Source organism: Limulus polyphemus, unplaced genomic scaffold (assembly GCF_000517525.1).
Source record: "Limulus polyphemus unplaced genomic scaffold, Limulus_polyphemus-2.1.2 Scaffold66, whole genome shotgun sequence".
In the NCBI taxonomy this organism is placed as follows: Eukaryota; Metazoa; Arthropoda; class Merostomata; order Xiphosura; family Limulidae; genus Limulus; species Limulus polyphemus.
The window spans coordinates 567,099-576,316 of NW_013665676.1; the positions used below are offsets into that span (position 1 = coordinate 567,099).

Genomic DNA, 9,218 nt, shown 5'->3' on the forward strand with positions numbered 1-9,218 from the left:
CAATGTGTTATTAGAATAATACTAACTGAGGACTGACTATACAGTAGCGTCTTCTTTCGCTTTAACTGAATTTTTCTGGAAATAATTTTTTTCACTGAAATAGGAGTCATATTAGAAAGCTCTGGTTGCCTTCGACTAGTTTAAAAAAAACAACAAAAAAGTGCAAGACTTGCAAATATATTCACATATTACTTGACAGTCAGTGGACAAGTAATATTCACATATTACTTAACAGTCAGTGGACAAGTAATATTCACATATTACTTAACAGTCAGTGGACAAGTAATATTCACATATTACTTCGCAGTCAGTGGAAAAGTAATATTCACATATTACTTCGCAGTCAGTGGACAAGTAATATTCACATATTACTTAACAGTCAGTGGACAAGTAATATTCACATATTACTTAGCAGTCAGTGGACAAGTAATATTCACATATTACTTAACAGTCAGTGGGCAAGTAATATTCACATAGTACTTAACAGTCAGTGGAAAAGTAATATTCACATATTACTTAACAGTCAGTGGACAAGTAATATTTACATATTACTTAACAGTCAGTGGACAAGTAATATTCACATATTACTTAACAGTCAGTGGCCAAGTAATATTCACATATTACTTGACAGTCAGTGGACAAGTAAGAGGTGCATTACAAATATATTCATATATTACTTGACAATCGGTGGTCAGGTAAGAGGTACATTACAAATATATTCACATATTACTTGACAATCGGTGGACAAGAAAGAGATACATTACAAATATATTCACATATTACTTGTCAGTCGGTGGACAAGTAAGAGGTACATTACGAATATATTCACATATTACTTGACAGTCAGTGGACAAGTAATACGTACATTACAAATATATTCATATATTACTTGACAATCGGTGGACAAGTAAGAGATACATTACAAATATATTCACTTATTACTTGACAGTCGGTGGACAAGTAAGAGGTACATTACAAATATATTCACATATTACTTGACAGTCGGAGAACAAGTAAGACGTACATTATTTATGAATATTATTTACTATTAATTAATAACACTAGTATGTGTTATCCAAGTCCTAATTGAGAGACACGTGTGTTAGTAGATACGTGGATAAAACTAAAGCTAGCAAAGATAAGAATTGCTAAGATAACAAGAATACATGTTAACTCTGTTAGCTTTCTTTCTTGAACGTACGAAGAGACTTTTTTTTTAGAAGTGTTTGCTATTCAAGTACAACGATATCCAATTAGTATTGAGGCTGCACTAGCAGTTTTAAAACTATGGAAAGTAGCCGACATTGACAGATAACTGTCAAGCCCTCCGCAACAACAGTTCGACCCTATCCTAATTGGTTTCTCCCGCTCTGGCTGCCATCTTCTTCACTTTAGTATCACGTGCTTCCAACTATCTGCACGTGTACACGATGGTCAAGCTGATGGGCAACACATAAGTTTACTAATCAGAGTAGCCCTGGTGTTATGTAGTTGTTTGATTTTATTCTTTATAAAGTAAGTTCGATGTTTTAACCCAACTATCTGAAACTCACTGGAAGACTGTCTAGAAAGTTTTAGTAGTTTTTTTTAATTTTTTTATTTAACGAACTTAATCCCAGCTAGTTTGGGTACTTACTACCTGTAATTTTGTAAGTCAAGAATTTTTTTATATTCGAGTGGCTGGTCCAGTCGGAAACCATATAGTACTAACATGTTCGGTGACGTGGAGTCGAACATCCTAACCACCAGGAAATGCCAGGCCCAGTTTATAGGTTAATATAAAATAATAGCAAGATAAAGTAGACGTAAGATAAAATAATCTGAGATAAAATATGAGAGTGTTTGAATTGTCTTACCTTAAAGCCACACAATGGATATCTAAACTCTATCCACCGCAGGGAATCGAACTCTGGATTTTATCGTTGGAAGTCCATAAACTTACCGTTGATGCAGTGGAGGACAAATTAAAATAAGGTAAAACAATCTGAGACAAGGCAAGGGGAGTAAATTAAGGTGAATAAGATAAGGTAAGATAAAATGAAATAAAATAAACCAAAGTTAGATAATATCAGGTGAGGTGAATTAAGATCAGATAATGTAAGATAAGATGGTAGGTGTAAAATATTCTGCGGTAAATAACGTATAGTGACACAAGACAACTTAAACTGCATGTAGTTGTTTAAAACTTCACAGCTCATGCACAGCATTTGTGATGAACTAATGAAAAATTAGCCTCACCGATCACTCTGTCTAGTCACCGTTTATAGAGTTTTAAAAAATCTTGGAATACCACCGAACCGAGAGATCCAGGTTTTAAAAAGTTAGTTCTCATTATTTGTATGCACATGAATCATGATTTAATTGTATTTAATTGAAACATGGGCTTCGGAAGTAAATAAAAAATACCATATTTACACACAATCTTGAAGGATATGGCGTATGATTATATGAATATCGCAATGTTACATGGGACACTTTTTTTTCATTTTTATCACAGTGTATCTACTTCTTCCCACAGAGGTGCACCACTTGTTTTAATGGACTCTTCCTCTATCAAATTACTCTTCGGCGCAGACTCCAGAAGAAACAGTCAGAAGAAATATGGCGACGCCCACTGTCGTGTGTTGTTGTAATAAATGTGAAGGGAAATCTCCTATATATTAATTATTATTACTGCCAAAATTATGCATAAATAAATACGATACTAATTAAGGTAACAAATTATAATCCACCGATTAAAGATTAACCATTTACCTGAGAGATTCTTACTTTTTATATATATTGCAGTGATCAGTGAAATAGGAGGAGCTGGAAATTATTGTTATGATGTATAGTAGAATAGGCAAAAATTCTCATCCACAAGGCAATAAATAATGCACTCAAAGCTACAACTAATTATTATTTTTTTTTTACCATCCTCGCTGTCTCGGCGAATCAAATTACTGCTATTCGCCATTTTGATCTCTGGCACGAGTTTTTTGTTCTCTCTCTCTCTCTACCGGGAGTAATATTTGTATTCTGGTATGGCTTGGTGGAGACAAAAAAAAAAACAACTACAAAAAACTTAGCCTAAAGTACCTGCTGATTACAAAAAAGTACAACCAATCACGATTCAGTTCGAGTTAGTTCTAAATACCATAATACAACCAATCATTAGGGAATGATTCTCTCGAGAAATACTGTTTATGGTGCCCATTTTTAAACTGAGAGTTACACATTTTGTGTAGTGAGCATTTTTCGTGATTTTTGCGCTCTGTGGAAATGTTTTCGTTTTGCAGGGCCTTAGTGCTTGTTAGTAGGCCTAAATGATACACATCATTGTAAGAGGAAAGGAACGAGGCTAGAAACGTGACTAATAAACCAGTCACCCCGAGACTCATCAGCGAGGGTTTATTAGATTTTCTTTAGAGACCACGAAAACACCACTCGGGCCACCTTTCTAATGACGTAGAAACTCGTTTAGCCCTACACTGTAACCTTAATGAACGGAAGAAACGTAATGGCTATAATTTGAAAGCTAGGTAGGAAAACGAGGGCAGGAAGTAGGGAAAACCTGCCAATAACCTCTGTCTACAACGTGAGGAGTGGCCATCAAACAGCTTACATTGTATCATACGAATGATTGAAGTTAAAAGTTGCGCCAAAATCTTTAACAGTAGAGAGAACCCTTGATAAATTGCTTGTTCTAACTACATGTAATTGTGCGACAACAAGGATGATCAGGGCTCGAAGCTAAATCATGTGAACATCAACAAGTATGTAACACCTGGCGCTCTTTATTCAAGTTATTTAATAATTCATGTAAATCGCGCTAATCAAAGAGATAATGAAAAGACGATCAGCGTCTGATGGGTTAGTTTAAAGCTACTTTTGTACCAATAAAGCACGAATCATGTAAACTAAATAACTTCTCGTTTCACTAAACCGATGTGACTTAATTCGAGGCCAAAACTTCCAAAATGAAAAGTATTTAATTAGCCATTAATATGGCATTTGTTTCTCATCTATTAACGGGAGACGTGAACTGGCTGTGTGAAAAAGGGAACTTGTTAAAAGTCCTATGAAAGCGGTAATGAAAGAAAACAAATAATGAGTACTTTTTACATGAATTTGATAAACCATTGTTGATATAATCCACAGTCAGGCTACACACGAATGTAAAATTATTTTTAAACGACATATAAGGCAATACGTGGATTTGAACATTCAAAACAGGAAACTGTATGTAAAGGTATAATAGTTTCTAGGTTGATATACAATATCGGCAAGATAAAGTAGAGGTAAAGAAGACTGGCAAGCATATGCTGTTTCAACTTATTAAAAACTGGATCTGTACTTTAATAAAACAGACAGAGAAAAATGCAAAAATACATTTAGGAATAATAACCCCAAAAAAGGCTGGTACGTTCAGTTGATGAATTACTTTTTTTCAATTAGAGATTAGCTGTTTTGGCACGTTCATATTACCTACCACGCAATTTGTGCCGAGACTGAAAGATAAGTAAAAAAATAATACTAAGACGTTTATTAATAAAATAGAAGAGGTTAACAGTTCCGTCCAACGAGAATATAAAAGTTCAAATCCACAAATTGTGTTCAATAATGTCTATAAAATTTCATAATTAGGTACTGTTTTTTTCAGGAATGTAAGGAATTATGAAGCCTTTATTTTATTTCCAATCTAAAGTTTTACGAATTCATGAAAGATATAAAAAAAAATGATATATTGTTTTTCATTTTCTTTTCTTTCAGGCTTTAGCCGAAAGCTGGTCATTTTTTTTAGTAAGGACAAAGTTATTTTAGGCCTGAATGTAACTCGTATACTTTTATTTCCATATATTCTTCAAGTTTAATGGTTAATAAAGCAATAATAGCTCAAAATATTCTAAGCCACCAGGGCCTAGCATGGTGTGTTAGAACGGTCGACTCGCGAGCTACTGGTCGCAGGATCAAGACCCTTTACTGGACATATCCCTCCTTTCAGTCGTGGGGGGAATTATAATCTAATACTCAATCTCATTATTCGTTGATAAAGAGTAGCCCAACAGTTGGCGGTTGGTGGTGTTGAATAATTGCCTTTTCTCTAGTCTATCGCTTCAAAATGAGGAACGGCTAGCGCAGACAGCCCACGAGTAGCTTTGCGTGAAATTCAATAAACAAAGATACCCACTGTAGTTTGCAGCTGTCATTCAGAACGGTGTGTTTGAGTCTAATATTCCACTTTTCATGACTAGAGTGCGTTAAGAAATAGGTGAGGTAGTTAAAGTATATATATATATATGTGGAAAAATATCAAAGTTATTATCATATCTCTCTCTCTTTAGGGACAATCACATCACACAAATCATTATTAAATCAAACAATGTGGACATACATATTGCACACACACATAACATGAAATTATAACACTCAAATTTCAGGAAGAAAAGACATTCTAATAAACAAAAAAAAAAAACGAATACAAAAATAGTTTAGTTAAGCCTAACGTTTGGATTTCTGCTTTCTCCACAGCTTACCTATAATACATAGAGTTAATTCATGCCATTATGTGTACTGTAAACGGAATTTCAAATTAGAGCTCAACACATTTAACAACCGGAAATAATGAAAATCAGATTTAAGGTAAACAATAGCAACATATGCGTGGTTCTACATCAAAACCACGCGTTTAATTTACATTATGTGTTAACCTGACATGCTGGTAAAACAGGTCTTAACTACTAATTATGTTCATTTTTTACATCATTCACACGTGACACAGTTTTCAATATTAGTATGTGCTGAATATGATTGATAAAACAGAGATTAGAGCAAGTCACAGTGACAAAGCATTCTTTTCTGTTTTTAGTACCATGTTCACACCGAAACTGGCCGGTGAAGTCGTGGGTTTCGTACTAACAAACACCAAACCCCGATGATTCATCCAGCTAGTCTGTAGTAAGCCGATGCAAGGAACTTGGGTATTTCGAGGTTTTATCTACTAACAACAGCTATTGAAAGAGCATTATTAAGCACCCAGAGTTCGTATGTGCATCTTTGTTAGACTACACTGTTCCTATGGTTTTAGCAATCTTCATATGTGGCTGAACGCTAAGAGTTCGTTCCCCATTTTCCACATTTTCACGAGCGCACAAGACTTCCGCCTTAAAAGTGACACCGCTTACCTCAGAAAACGTACACATAAAACGGCGAAGTTTTTTTTTTTTTTACTTTTTTGCATATATTATCGGACATTAGTCGTTATAAATAGTGTACTGGAAAACAGGAAAGACGTGTTTAAATCCACCAAATTCGCCGAAGTTGTTATTAATAAACCCATTTGCGAGTTACTTATTGATAAAAAAAAGACGTCCTTTTGGTATTTTTTGAATAGCGTACACGAGAACCTCCTCCCCCCTCCATACCCCCAGCGTACTTTTTGAACGCTCCCTAGCAGGGTGTCTGCTCGGATTAGACCCGGTAGAAAATTCCTGAAACCAAATGGACGATTTCAACATTTCTTTTTCGTTTAATAGGCAACCAACCTCTACTAACTCTATACTTCTAGGACACAACACGCTACTGTTCGTTTCACATACAACACGCTACTGTTCGTTTCACATACAACACGCTACTGTTCGTTCCACATACAACACGCTACTGTTCGTTCCACATACAACACGCTACTGTTCGTTCTTGTTTGCTAGAACTCCGTTGCCCCCCAGTGGCACAGCGGTATATCTGCGGACTTACAACGCTAGAAATCGGGTTTCGATACCCGTGGTGGACAGAGCACAAATAGCCCATTGTGTGTAGCTTTGTGCTTAATTCCAAACAAACAAACACTCCGTTGGTACGTCGTTTCACATACGTAGTTTTTCACTTTGTTACTGGCATTTGTATGCTTCGTTATATGTAATTGTGCACTTTCTTACACATTTTCCACTGTTTGTTGCATGTGTTTCACTGCTTTGTTAGATATAGTTGTCCAATTTTCTTACAAATATGTCTGCACTGGGGAAAAAGGACTTCTACAGTTTGCCACACATAGATTTACAGTTTGATGTCTAAATAGTTTTACATCAGAGGGGCATTCAAACTTCTTTGTTCCTAAAACAGGTGATATTGATACTGTCGGTTTGTGTTTTTGATTTGTTCTCATAAGCTTTGGCGATTAAATAAAGCGTGTTACATATTCTTCAAATACCAACATATATGTACTTTAATTGTGGTTAACAAAAGGACAACCAAAACAGCATACACATAGTTTGCAATTTGCTAAGCCTATTTGTGGATTTTGAAGCACGTAGTTTTAATTTATGTTACATAAGGAAGTGCAATTTGGTTCATGTAGTCGAACGATATATTTTGTGGATTTTCTTACATGTGCAATACGTCTATGATGTGTTGCCCGCTATTTTATTTTGTTATTATTATAAATAGTTTTCGTAGTTTGTTTCTACAGATATCTACGTCTACGTCTACGATGTGTTGCCCGCTATTTTATTTTGTTATTATTATAAATAGTTTTCGTAGTTTGTTTCTACAGATATCTACGTCTACGTCTACGATGTGTTGCCCGCTATTTTATTTTGTTATTATTATAAATAGTTTTCGTAGTTTGTTTCTACATATATCTATATTTCATTACTTGTGCTTCTGCAACGTTTCACGTAGTTTTATTGCTTATGTCTAAACATTCTTAAATAGAGACGCTTGATGCTTCATGATGTTGTTGATTTTGACTTAAAAACATCAGAGCCTAACTGTGTTTTGAACTAATAAGAATAAATATGTGCCAGTGCGCACAGAACTATAGCGAAAACTTCGTTCTACAATACGTTCTTTGATAATTAAAGGTCTTACTTTTACAAACTGGAAACGTAGAAGTATTGTTTCTACAACCCCAAATGCAAACAAAAAATTATAAAAATTCGTTACAAGTTTGCTGCTAGAATACCAAGGACACGCACACATAAAAAAAAAATGTAAGAATATTTGCTCTTACAACACATGTAAACATAAACTCATTAAAAAGCGTAAGAGGGTTTGGTATTACAACATTTGGAAACATAACCTTATTAAAAAGCTTGCTATGTTTTCTAACAAAAAATGTGACTTAAGCTAAAATCACTAAGTTTTTTCTTCATATTTCATTAAGTACAAAAACGAAACCTATAGGTATCACTTAGCATGGAAACATTTTGTAGCTTGTTAATTTTTTTTTTGCTGAATAAGCCAACGCCTAACTGGTTTCTAATATTTCTCTGTTGTCGGAATTCACATCCGTCACTAGAGGAAAACAAATAACATTGTTGTGTACTGCTTATGGTTCATATTATATTACACCGAGTCAGGCTTACTAAAAGGAATGTGTTCTGTATGATAATATGTAACTGCAATCAGACTTTTTCAGAAATGTTGATAGGAAGTGTTAGCTTTTAGTCTTCATTAATAAAAAACTTCAGTGTAATTACTGTCTTATTTCTCAAAGCGTCGATTTAATCTATTGGGTTTACAGAAAAAAACGCTTATTTAACTAAAAGCTCATAACACGTAAGAATTTAGGGGGAAAAATAGAAGGTTTTAGGCCTAAGCAACAGGTTTTGATTTTGATCGTAAGATGGCGAAGTAAAATGGAAAGGCTGAATAATTTAAATTGCGAAATTAGGAACTATGCGATAAAAGAAGATGAATTTTTTTTAACTCAAACTTAGATGACATCTTAAAAGTCTAACGCAAGCAGGGCTTATTTAGTACACGTTTTATTGTATAATGGGTAAGAATTACCAAATTTTTCATGTGATATTCGACATCTACAACTTAGTTGTAGCCACTTAAACCTCAGTGGCTTACTTGTACAACTTGAATGTCTTATTTGAATTCACGTTTATAAGACTAGGGTTAAGAAAGAAATATCGGCTTTGAAGTTGATAGGATGATTATAGGGTTAAGTTTTACGTAAAATGCTTTTTTTACAAAATTGAGGGATGAAGGTTTGGTAGTGCAAAAACGCAAAATAATGTAAATCTACGTGAATTTCGCATACAATCGCTATTCTATTACACGTATATAGAAACTATAACTTAATGAATTATATTCTACCCCATAAGTAACGGCTAATGCTTTAGTCATTTGTCCTGAAACTAAAAGAAGAGCGTTAGTTTAGTGTCATGTCGAACTATTCTATATAAACCTAACTGTGAAAGACACGAAAATGTTATACATGGAACAAAAAT

The 9,218-nt window shown here is 34.4% G+C and overlaps 1 protein-coding gene across 2 annotated transcripts in view; it reads right to left on the minus strand.

The window, feature by feature from the left end:
• Positions 1-9,218, minus strand: part of LOC106465109 — a 189,962-nt gene that overhangs the window by 89,362 nt on the left and 91,382 nt on the right. The window lies entirely within an intron of this gene.